Source organism: Caretta caretta, chromosome 4 (genome assembly GCF_965140235.1).
Source record: "Caretta caretta isolate rCarCar2 chromosome 4, rCarCar1.hap1, whole genome shotgun sequence".
Taxonomy (NCBI): Eukaryota; Metazoa; Chordata; order Testudines; family Cheloniidae; genus Caretta; species Caretta caretta.
Genome location: NC_134209.1, coordinates 141,096,788 through 141,109,064, shown reverse-complemented (window position 1 = coordinate 141,109,064; position 12,277 = coordinate 141,096,788). Strand labels below are relative to the sequence as shown.

Sequence of the window (12,277 nt, the reverse complement as noted above, 5' to 3'; positions counted from 1 at the left end):
CTATTCTCAGAGCAGTGACTGACTTTGTGCATTGGGACCAGAGGAGTTAAGGGCCTGATTCAAATCTGGCTGTAGTCAGGGGAAAGTTTTTAAAAAAACAAAACAATTTAACAAATAGAAGAACCCAACAATATTTTTATGTTTGGGGGAAAAATGCCAATGGGAAGATTCTAATTTTACTGTAATCTGGCCCAATTTCAATTCTTCTGTTCTGACCCATCTCTTCCAATGAGCATTCTCAGGGGTTGATGTCCTATAAATAGGAGTTTTTAAAAAATCTGTGATAATTAAGTTGAGCCCCATTATCATCACTAGAAGACACCATGGGAACATTAATTCTCCCAGCAATACAGTGTGTACATTGCTAATCACCAATGGGTAGCAGACACATTACTGGCATCATATAGCCAAATCAGATCTAAGGCGATATGCATCGTGAAACACAAAGAGCGACGGTTAGATCGATCCATTGCTTTGCATGTTACCGCTTTAAACAGACAGCCACTCAGCACAGACAGCTGGCATAACTTAAAGCAGCTCCCAGACTGCTCTAACTTGTGCTGGGGCCATGCGGCAAAATTCCTGGCAGCCCCACCTCTGCTGCACTCAACAGCAGTTGTGCGCAACTCACAGTCTGTCCCCTGGGGGTCTAATTCTCCCCAACTTTTCATCCTCTGTCCTGGTTTACACCAGTGCAACATGTGCAGCAAACACTGCTCTTCAGATTGGGTAGAGCTTTCCACCATCATCACTCACCTGGCACAGGTGTAAATGACAGCACAGGGGCACAGCAGAGGAGAGCCAGGCTCCAAGGGTGAAGTTTATCTTAACATTCAATTCAAGACTAATGTTTGTGAGACTTCACAATAAACCCTGGGGTTTCCAGTGACGTATGTGTATGAGTGAAGCACAAAATATGTAGAGCAGAAACAGCTGGCATGTGATTCTGATCTCAGATCCACTTGTGCTTTGCATGTGCCAATGCAGTGGAACTCCACATGCATCTGAGGCCAAAGCAGTGTCTGCCCAGAAGGGTAGCTGTGCCAGGATCCTTCCCTCTTCCAAAAGCGCATCAGGTTAGATACACCCATTCAATGCGCTTGGGCGTCAAAATCTCACATGCAGAACAGAGTTGTTCCTATCAGCTAGAAACATTCCTCACTCTGACAGGTTTCAGAGTAACAGCCGTGTTAGTCTGTATTCGCAAAAAGAAAAGGAGGACTTGTGGCACCTTAGAGACTAACCAATTTATTTGAGCATAAGCTTTCATGAGCTACAGCTCACTTCATTGGATGCTGAGCTGTAGCTCACGAAAGCTTATGCTCAAATAAATTGGTTAGTCTCTAAGGTGCCACAAGTCCTCCTTTTCTTATTCCTCACTCTATTGACTAAGGAACAATCTTTCCAGGTGCCGAGCAACAAATACTGACCCCAGTGACCTGTGTTATTGAAGAGTGATTTGATGACAGAGCACTTGAAACACAAATTCAGTTTCAAACATACCAAAGCTTCACAATGAACATCTACATCACTGCTGTGAGCACACAAAGCACTGATTTTTTAAGACTATTTTGTTTTTTTAGGGCCTACTCCTCTATCACTGATGTCAACAGACATTTTATCATTGGGTTCAACAGGAGTTGGTCCTTACTGAGCAATGAAACTGGATCTAATGAGCGTACAGTAGAAGCCAGTTAGAACTGGATCAGGCATCCATAAGCCAGGGACTCTCACAGAAGGAAATATAGTCTAAAGCTGAACTAATAATCAACTTAAAAGAGTTAATGATCTACATACTCATGTTATAGAAGGAGGGTCAGATGATGGCTAAGAAAATGTATCAGCAAATATGGTCATTCATACTGTGCTGATTCAAAAGCACACTGTTCGATTAATACATGCTCTGCTGTCTTGAGTTAGGAAAAAAGTGTTGAAATCACTGAGATATTTGCCTAAGTCCAAGCTGGAGAACTGGACCCTTTCTAAGCAGAGCAACAATTTTCCATGCCCATCCTTTGTGCAGTAGATTGGAAGCTGTTCAAGGCATGGCCCATCTCTTCCTATTTGTGCTGTAAAAACAGTCTTCCCCCTGGTATCTGAGCCCCTTCAGGAACGTTGCACTCCATATGAAGATAAACATTAAGCCCATTAAGCCCAATCCAAGTCTTTCTGTTAACTTCCCTGGGCAATGTGGGGGTCCCACTCTCTTAATGACCAGCAATAATGTCTTGTGTGTGAGAGGATGCCAGTTTTTGTCTTGAGGACACAATGTACATTCTGTTCCTATTAAGTGATTCTATTTGGAAAACTAAATCATCAGAACTTGGATGTTTTATTTGTCTACTTTAAAGTATCAAGGCCAAGATTTACGGTTGAATCACTGGGTTATATTGAAAATCTTCCTATTGGTTTTGGGGACTTCACATGGTATTTGAGTATTAAACATTCAGAGTCACCAAATCTACAAAATGATTCCCATTTATACCGGACCATGCACACATGTTTGCGTTAGAAGTTGGTCATCCTTGGTGATGCTGACAGTGACATGCATCTGTTTCCTCTTGATAAAACAGCCACGATGTAGACAGGAAGCCTCAGACAGAATTCTGCCCTCCCCCCCATATTTACATAGCTTTCCATATCTGACCGTTAAAAAGAGCTATAGTTCTACTGTGTAGTTATAAACCTCTGCTGCAGTTTAATAATATTGGGCAGTGCCACAAATAAAGAAGCAAGATGATTTTACAAATGCATTTGATCTGGCTCCTCTTTTCTGTGTTTGAAGGTGGGCAGAACAGACATCTTACTATCCAAACTTTAAGGCTGTTATTTCAAAGTCAGATTCACTAAAAGGCTTTTTCTTTCTCCCACTTTCCTAGAATCCAGCGGGCAGATTGTTATCACTCAGACACCTGCTTCTGTGACGGTGCTTCCAGGAGAGACGGTCACCATTCAGTGCAAGGCGTCCAGCTCCATGAGTAATGATATGAGCTTATACCAGTTTAAATTGGGACAAAATCCCAAGCTCCTCATCTATGATGTAACCAGCCGGCAAACTGGGGTCCCCGATCGGTTCAGTGGTAGATACAGCGGCACTGACTTCACATTCACCATTACTGGGGTGCATGTGGAAGATGCAGGAGAATACTATTGTGGACAAGACTACAGCCGTCCTCTCACAGTGATACAGCTCAATACTAAAACCTGTTCAGAGCCACAGCAAACACATGGTGAAGCAGAAGGAAGTGGTGGTGGCTGTTTCTAACTCACCTGTAATGTAACAAATTATTTGGAGTCAGATTTTTTTATTCATTCAGCTTGTTTGGAAAACATTGTTTTTCAGTAAGAGACCTGGGAGGGACAGAATCTCTCAGATACATGTGGCCCTTATTCATTATCACACCATTTCCTACCAGCAAGAACATTTTGGCCCAAGTTTTCAGTGGTGTTTGTGAATACCCAACTTTCCACACTTTTAGGTTTATTTGAACTTTCACGTTCATTCCAAAGCCATCCACCTTATGCCAGCCTCACAAATATACCGAATCCCCGCGGAGCGAATCGTGGAGGTGAAACTATGGCAGACAAAACAGTTAGAGTCTAAACACTTTCACGGGCGGGCAGAGGATTCCGACCTCAGATCCAGACATTTCCTTCCTACCCCAAAGCCCTAGAACTTTATATACATCTCAGGCAGACGCACCCCCTAAATGTACATTGGGGCACATACATGTCTTTACGGCTCTTTGGAGTCAGAAATATTCCTCCTTTTAACGATGATGGGCCCAATCTTTCCAGATGCTGAGCGCCTCCTTCTGGATGCTCCCAGACTGCACTGAATCAGTGGCCTGTGGCATTTGAGTGATATGAGTGCACATAATCTGAGCACAGCATTGTCTACAAAATGGAGGGGGGCAGTTTGTGCACTCATTTGGGATTAATTTAATTCTAGCTATGAAAATACACATGTTGAGCGTTTACAGCGGCACATCAGAACTTGGACATTGTTTATTTCTCATTAAAACAAATAAATTCTCAACTGACATTCAACTGCAGGGAGTCTCTAAGTACCATACAGCTGTCAGTGTTTCCAATCCAAACACAGGACGGTTTAGAATATCCTCCCCTATTGTTTCTGGACTAATCTGGATTCATCAGCACTCTACAGCCAGAGTTGCGTCGGTCTGAAGCATTCCCATTTATGCCTCAATCCAATGTTAGGAGATCCACTGAAGTCTTGATGCACTGGGACTAGTCACGTTTAAAGCTCAGTGTTTTCTAGCAAGCTTTACTGGATGAGGGTCAGAATGCTTATTACTTTGTAGGATGAGTTCCTTAGTCAATCAGATGAAGACTATGGACTTTCTATTGACTTCAACAGGAATAAAGTTAAAGATAGGTTTACATACTTTGCTGGACACAGTGCTCAGCATGGGCTATTAATGAGCAACCATCATGTCTCATGGTTTCTCATGCTTGACACTACCAAAACTCACAAGTATCTTCTTCCTCTTGTCTATGTAGCCATGACACAATCAAAAAGCCAGTCAGCCTGAGATTTGCATGTTATTCTATAAGACAGTGAATTCGTTTCAAATCCTTCTACTTAGTTGTCGATCCTGGACTTAATATTAACAATCAGTGTCAGAAAAATGAATATACTGTACAAGAAACAGGATTTCACAAATGCATTTGATCTTGCTGCCCATGTTTGAAGGTCAGTAGCTCAGTCATTTTTCATTCACAACCTCTGAGACAGATGTTCCAAACAGATTTTCATTAAAAGCCTTTTTCTTCCTCCCACTTTTCTAGAATCCAGCAGGCAAATTGTTACCAAACGACTGCTTCTGTGACGTTGCTTCCAGGAGAAATGATCACCATTCAGTGCAAGGCTTCCACTTCTGTTAGCAATCCAATGAACTTCTCTCAGCTTAGCTCAGGAGAGGTTCCCAAACTCACCGTTTTTATGGCTAAAAAGCATTTCACTGGGGTCCCTTTCAGTGGCCATTGCAGTGGGAAGGACTTCACGCTCCCCATTAGTAATGTGCAGGCTGATGATGCAGAAGAATACTACTGTGGAAATGATGTTGCCAACCCATTCACAGTGCTACGGACCAGTACAAAACCCCCTTGAAGCCATAGGCTTCTGGGTGTTATAGCAGAAGCAAGCAGCTGTGGAAGTGTCAGAACCAGTGGATTCGAGCAGTTCAATTTGAAAATACTTCCAATGATGGACTCATGTAAGGGGACTCTCCGGTTTGGGGAGTCATTTCTGTCAGAGATTTTTGGGAACAGTTACCGTTTGTAACAGAATAAACAGGGAAAGAAGATCTGAGGTCAATAGAACGTAGGCTTTTCAGTTATTTGGTCCCCTCTCCTCCTCTTCTCATTAATTCTCTTTTTGGCACTCAGCACAGCAGAATAAGGGCTGTCCTGTGGCTTTTGGGTTTGTTTTTTCCACTTCCTTTTTCCATTTCTCCTTTTTGCCGTGCTGTAACTTTGGTTACATATATCTCCGGTTAACATGTTCTTTTTTCTTGGCTTTGTGATATTCATCGTCCTGCAGGTGATGGAGAAAGCACTGATTAAAAAATGTACAAGGAAAATAATAAAACTCTCTCCATAACACATTAGGACAAGTGGCACAGGAAGGGGAAACAAATGGCCCTGGGATCATGTAAAATTGTTTGTGTATCATTTCACTGTTGTAATCTGCACCAGCATTTTTATTAAATCTTCCATTTTTAATTTTCATGCAATATGCTCTTTTGAGAGGTCACTGCCTTTTAAATGGGAGTTTTTGCAACATCGCTGCTAAATAAACTGAACATCATCCCGGCCACAACTAGAGGGCACCATGTGAACGCTCAGCAGTCGTGTTTGAACAACAACGCGTACAGGGCTGAACACGAATGGGAATATGAGATGTTACTAGAATTATACACCCAAATCAGCTCAAAAGTGCTAGACACCATGACACAGCGAGCGCTTATTATATTGAGCCATTACTTTGCATATTCACAGTATTGACCCCAGCAGCTATAAATACTTAATTTTGGACTTTAGACTCACATCTCCAGGCTCTATCAGTGAAGATCCTCCAAGATAACATTTCCCGCTCACTGTATCTGGTTACTGCTGCTCTGGGTTCAGGGTAGAGAAAGAATTGCTTATTGATTAAAATTAAAACTTGCTCCAAAAGCTAAAATTGCTTCCTAGCCCTAATCAGAGAACATGATCGATCCTTTATACCTATGTGTCAATGAATTAAACAAGTCTTTCCCCTCCATATTTTATTTGTATCTAAGCATTCTCTCTATATATCTAGAGTGTGCAGAAAGTGATGACTCAATGGGCAGAAAGTGATGACTCAGATTCTAGAATCCCTGTCAGAGTCTCGAGGGGACAGCCACCATCAACTGCAAAGCCAGTTCAAGCATTGGTAATGCCATAGCCTGATACCAACAGAAATCAGGAGAAATTGCTAAGCTCCTGGCTACAGCTCTTCCTCCCACCCTTCTGGGATCTCAGACCAGTACCGTGGTAGTGGGACTGGCATTCACTTCACTTTTACCATCAGTAGGGTGGCAGCAGATAATGATGGAGAATATATTGTCAGCAATATAATAGCACCTCTGTCGCACAGCGATATAGACCGGCACAAAAACCTCCCTGCAATTGCCTTCCTATAAGAAAGTGTTGATCATTGTTATTATTTATTGTGTTTTAAACATTTAGTTTTCTTCCAAGATGAGAGGGGTGGACTCCGTAGGCTGGGTTGTATTTCCATATTCTAATTTGACTGGGGTGAAATTGTTTTATTTTTGGCATGATGTTCTTTCAAGTCTCTTGCGGGTTAAGTATCAAATCTCTGGTTTCTCATGACCACACCATACAGATGAGTCTGTGAGACAGAAAACTTAGGCCCAATGCCAAAGCGTGACACCTACACCAAGTGGTGAGGTTGGACGCTGGGCAGACACATCGGGGGAAAGGGAGGCACCATTCTCCCCATAAGCCTGAGGAGCAGCTACAAAGCCCTTCCTTGGAGTCTACTTCTGCTACTCAGCACATGGTAGTAGGCCATATAAGAGCCAATTCCATGCCTTGGCCCTCAGTTGAAGCCCCCTGAGCCTCCAACCCACCTGCCATCTCCGATCAACAGACCCTTCCCAGTTTCACGGCCACGTGAGCCTGATTGGCTGTGGAAGCGGAGGCAGGCGTTGTACTTTGGAGCTCAGACGCTTGGGGTATGATTCCCATCTCAGATCCCCATGTGACTTGCCCAAGGCATTGAACAACCTCCCATCCAAGTCAAAAACAGCCTCTGCCTACAATCTCAGCTGCGCTGGGAAACATCTGTCCTCCCAAAGGCATATTAGCTCAGTGGCACCTGGTTGGGGAATACAGGCTTGGAGCCAATGGGCAGAGCTGCTTCTAGGCATTTGAAGTATTCTTCATTTTATTGACCAAGAGCCCAGTCTTCAGGTGCTCAGGGCCCTCCATTCCCAGCACCAGGAAGGATTGGGCCCTAAGGTATCTGGGATCCCCTACTGCATAAAATATCACCTGGAGGGAGCATTAACCTAGTGTACGGCTTGGGGAGCTGTTTGTGATGAATCATTCCCTCCTTTCCAGGAACATGGGGTGTCAGGGATTAGGGAGGAGACTCCATGGAAGGGCCAAGTGATCAGCCTGAATTGCTCGCCTAGCAAGGGAGAACCCATTCCTGACTAGAGGCCACAAGGGTCTCTCGATTTATGCTCCTCTGTTCCTGCCCATCCCAAGCAACATCACACAAACTGGCCTCATATGAGCCCGGGGGCTATGCTCATTAGATTTAAATGTTTCTAGAATTTTTTTGTTTTCAATATATTTTTCTGGTGGTTTGTTTTTCTCTCGCTCTCTCTCTCTCTCACACACACACACACACAGACTCCCCCCCCCCACTTTTCTCCCATTTTCCACTAAAAAGTAAAATAGAAAAAAAAATAAAAGAGGGAGGGCAGGGGAAGGAAAATTGACAAACTGAAAACAAAACCCCAAAGCGCTAATTTTTCATTTTCTGATTTCATCAAAAAATTGGAACATTTTCCTGAATATTTTCAGTTTAGAAAACAGGCCATTTTTTTTAATGGAAAACAAATAATTGAAAAAGTCAATCAGCTCTGGGAATTAGCTGATTATTTCAATAGTATAAAGCCACTGATTGATTCCTGTACAACTCTTGTAATGGTTTCTCATGCGTCATGATTCCGAGTCTCATGTGTATCTGTGGGGGGCATGGATCAGCGTTCGCAGAATCATGTCGCAGTACCCCTCAGTACCTGGGCCAAGATGGGGAAGCTAATAATCCAACCAGTAGACCAAATTCGGTGATGAATCCTGGTCACGTGCCATCTGAGGCACATTGTGCATACGCTAAGAAAATGTACATCTCTTTCCTCTTGATCATATAGCTATAAAGTATGTAAGCAGTGTCAGGATGAGCTCCACCCTGACATCTGGTGGTGAGGTGTGGCAAGTTGTGGAAAAGAACTTCAGGGGCCGATCTCATTTGCATAGGCACACCCACCCCACCTAGAATGAGACCATAGCTGCCCAAATGGTCACTTTGGCTGCTGTGGGGTCCCCAGTGTCTCTGTTATTGGGGCAGGAAGAATAAATTGTTATTACCCTGATTATGGGAACTGTGCTTGGAACTGTACGTGGCCTTTTGTTATGATGGAGGGATTCACCATCAACTAAGTAGCACTCGCTAGGCAAGGGTCATGGGTTCCAAAACTGTGTGAATGGAGAGAGGCTGGGGACAAGTATTAATACTTGGTGGCATGGGCCCCTTGGTGAGGGCCTTACATGCTAATTGCACTTCCTCCTCTCTCCACTGTGGAATATCAGAGCTAATTTTGATTTCATTAGAAGTCTAGTTATAGGCTGCTGAGCTCACTTTGGGCTGACAGTGCACCAGCACTGGGGCTTCCCTACTACAAGCTGAATTCACCTAAGAGCTGAAATCACTGAGTGTTGTGTTAAGTAGTGGGGGAGCCTGAAGATATATTGTGGAGCAGTTTGTGGGCCGGCTGGTGAAGCAGTTCGATGCGGAGCAGTGTGTGGATGGCAGAAGCGGCTTGTGGGCCGTGGAGCTGAGTGAAGGAGTTAGTGGAGCGGCTGGCGGAGCAGAGCGCAGCTGAGTGAAGGAGTTCGTGGGGCGGCTGGCAGAGTGGAGCAGAGCGAAGGAGTTCGTGGGGCGGCTGGCGGAGCGGAGTGCAGCTGAGTGAAGGAGTTTGTGGGGCGGCTGGCGGAGCAGAGTGCCGCTATGGAGCTATGGGGCAGTCAGCTTCAGATCACGTAAGGTGCCTCTTACCCCCGTCCCATTTCCACCCAGGTTGGGAGGTAAAGCTCCGCAGATAAACTTTCGAACTCTGGGGCTGCCCTGACCAGGGACAGAGACTTTTGGGGCATTGGACTTTTGGGACTTTGGGTGATTTGGGGTTGCTGGACTCAAGAACCAAAGGGAAAAGGGCATGCCCCAATTTGCCTGGGGTGGGCTCTTTTTTTTTGCTCATGGGTTGTGTTATGAATCCTGTTGGTGGTGTTTCCCCAACATAATGCCACATTGTTTCTCTCTGTTATTAAAAGGCTTTTGCTACACTCAGACTCTGTGCTTGCGAGAGGGGAAGTATTGCCTCTTGGAGGCGCCCAGCGGGGGTGGTATATATTTGTCCCAGGTCACTGGGTGGGGGCTCGAGCTGGTTTGCATTGTGTTATTGGAATGGAACCCCTAGATATTGAACCCGGCCCTTGTTGCTGCCAACTCTGACGGGCAGAAGGGTTACAAGTATATAGGAAACCTGTTGAGACCAGCTCAGATTTGCATATCTTTCCATACATGACAGTTAATAAGTTCCATGCTAATGGGTTGTAAGATATGGGAATTCACTCCTCTGAAAGCACTAAGTCCCATTGAAATCAATGGGATTTAGATGCCTAAATACCTTTGAGGATCTGGGCTCCAGGCCCTGATCCAAAGCCCACTGAAGTCACTGAGAGTTTTTCTATTGATTTCAATAGCCTCTGGATTGGGCTCAGACTATATGCATAAAATAATCTCTCATCTAATGACTGAATTGCCAAGACTAAAGTTCTGTGCAATAACTGTAGCAGAACATTTAGAGAAATGGAAAAGATAGAAGCTGTGAAAGTAGAATGAATTATATTGAAATTTTAATTCATTAAAGAAATGCTACTTCAAGGGTTTGTTGAAATATAGTTGTCAGGAAGAGAAACATTAAGGAGTGTGAGACAATGGGTCCTCAAACTAATTAACTTAGAGCTCCTACTGAGCTAGCAGATTGGTAAACATTAGTATGCAAATAAGATATGTATGTATACTTGTCAGTTTCTTTTCCTTTTGTCTCTTATGTTAAATTGGCTTTGGCTTGTCTATATAAATAAAAGGAGTACTTGTGGCACCTTAGAGACTAACCAATTTATTTGAGCATGAGCTTTCGTGAGCTACAGCTCACTTCAAGTGAGCTGTAGCTCACGAAAGCTCATGCTCAAATAAATTGGTTAGTCTCTAAGGTGCCACAAGTACTCCTTTTCTTTTTGCGAATACAGACTAACACGGCTGTTCCTCTGAAACCTATATAAATAAGTTAGCTTGAGCTTTTGCAGGGACTCACATATCTGGGTGCATTGGCAAAGTGCTTTGCTAATAAACAGAGTGGTTTGACAAATTATGTGAGTCCTGAATCTGACTTTGACAAAGCACATAATTCATAATTTAAACATAATTTGCAAAACACACTATGCCATTGCTGCTACCCCCTTAGATTTGCATTTTACTAATTAGATTTAAATAGCATATGACTCACTTATTTATTTGGATGTAAAACCCAATATGAAATAATGACAATTCAGTATCCCAGGCCCTTGTCATTAACTAACAGTGTGATAGAAAAATAATTACGACAAAACAGCTGCACACTTCCTTTCTTCCAGCCCGTACCGCCACCATTTAACAAACCCCAGTCAGCAAACATATTACATACCAGAGCGCCCACTCCTCACATTGGACAGACGCTCTCTCCTACCCCGGATTGCCCCAGCCTTCCCCAAATTCTTGTTCAAATAAATGTGCATTGGAGCAATCAGGTTGGGTGCTTTTGAACTTGGTGGGGAGTAAGTTGCAAAGACAAAGAGTCCTTAAGGAGAACCCATATACTTATAGTGTAACATTTTTGTTTCAATGTGCAGTCTGTTGGTGATGATGCCGGGTAGCATTAGGTCTCTTCACCCGCTCTGTGGCACTGGCAGTAAATTGAGACTGTAGCTCTGTTCATTTATCATCTCTAACCACAGCAACTCTCTGGCAAGGAAGTCTTGGGCATCCTTCTGTTTGAAAGCACCAGATAGTTGCTTTCCAAAAATAACTTCACTGAAGCAAGCGCTTTGTGATTTACTACACAAATTATTTTTTTAGGTCTAAATCCTCAAAGGTCTTTAGGCTTCTAAATTTCATTGATTTCAAGTGTCTAGCCAGATTAGAACAGAGAAGGACAGGATGTAGTGCTGCCAACACTCACAATTTTATTATGAGTCTTACGCTACTTAGTGCTTTTCTAAAAGCCCCAGTTCCTGGATTCCTGTGATTAGGCAAAAACTTCAACCTTCATTTTCTAAAAAAAGTAAGTTTTTATCCCTCATGGCTGTGGAGGAAAACTTGAAAATATGAACTCAAAAGGCTGCAACACCAGAAAGCAAACGACAAGAATCCGGGAGTTGCTCTTTTTAAAAGTCTTATGATTTTAAATGAAATCTTGTGATTTTTTTAGGACCCAGATCATGATTCCTGAGTGCCTGGGGTTGGCAGTGCTGAGGATGATAAATATTAAACCCAATCCATGGACTCCTTAGCACATCTAGTAAAGCTTGTTTAGAGGGTTGCAAATCTCAGATATTCAAACCCCAGGGTGGAACAGCCTGTATCCCTCCCTGTCTGGCTTGGAAAAATTCAGCTGGCTCTACTGATGGGGATGTTTCTTCTTTTGGTTATTCCAAAGTCCTAAATAAGACCATCCCCCAGGATTTTCCATACAGGTCACACAACTGACAGACAGTAGCACGGTAGCCAGCGCACTAAATGAAACTGTTCCAGACCAGGTGCACCCTAATTTGGGGACTGAGGAGGGTGGGGCTGGGCCTGGGAGTTATAAATGAGAATTCAGAATCCTGAGAGGGGCTTTCAGAACCCAGAGTCCCAAGAGAGACACCG

At 43.5% G+C, this 12,277-nt stretch overlaps 1 long non-coding RNA gene across 5 annotated transcripts in view; it reads right to left on the bottom strand.

The window, feature by feature from the left end:
- Positions 1-2,716: 2,716 nt before the first annotated feature.
- Positions 2,717-12,277, bottom strand: part of LOC142071958 (uncharacterized) — a 478,941-nt gene continuing 469,380 nt past the window's right edge. For all 5 annotated transcript variants that reach the window (XR_012668239.1, XR_012668237.1, XR_012668236.1 and 2 more), the window contains exons 3-4: positions 6,073-6,143; positions 2,717-5,560 (exon numbers count right to left, since the gene is read on the bottom strand). This is a non-coding gene — a long non-coding RNA (uncharacterized LOC142071958). The remainder of the gene's footprint in view (positions 5,561-6,072; positions 6,144-12,277) is intronic.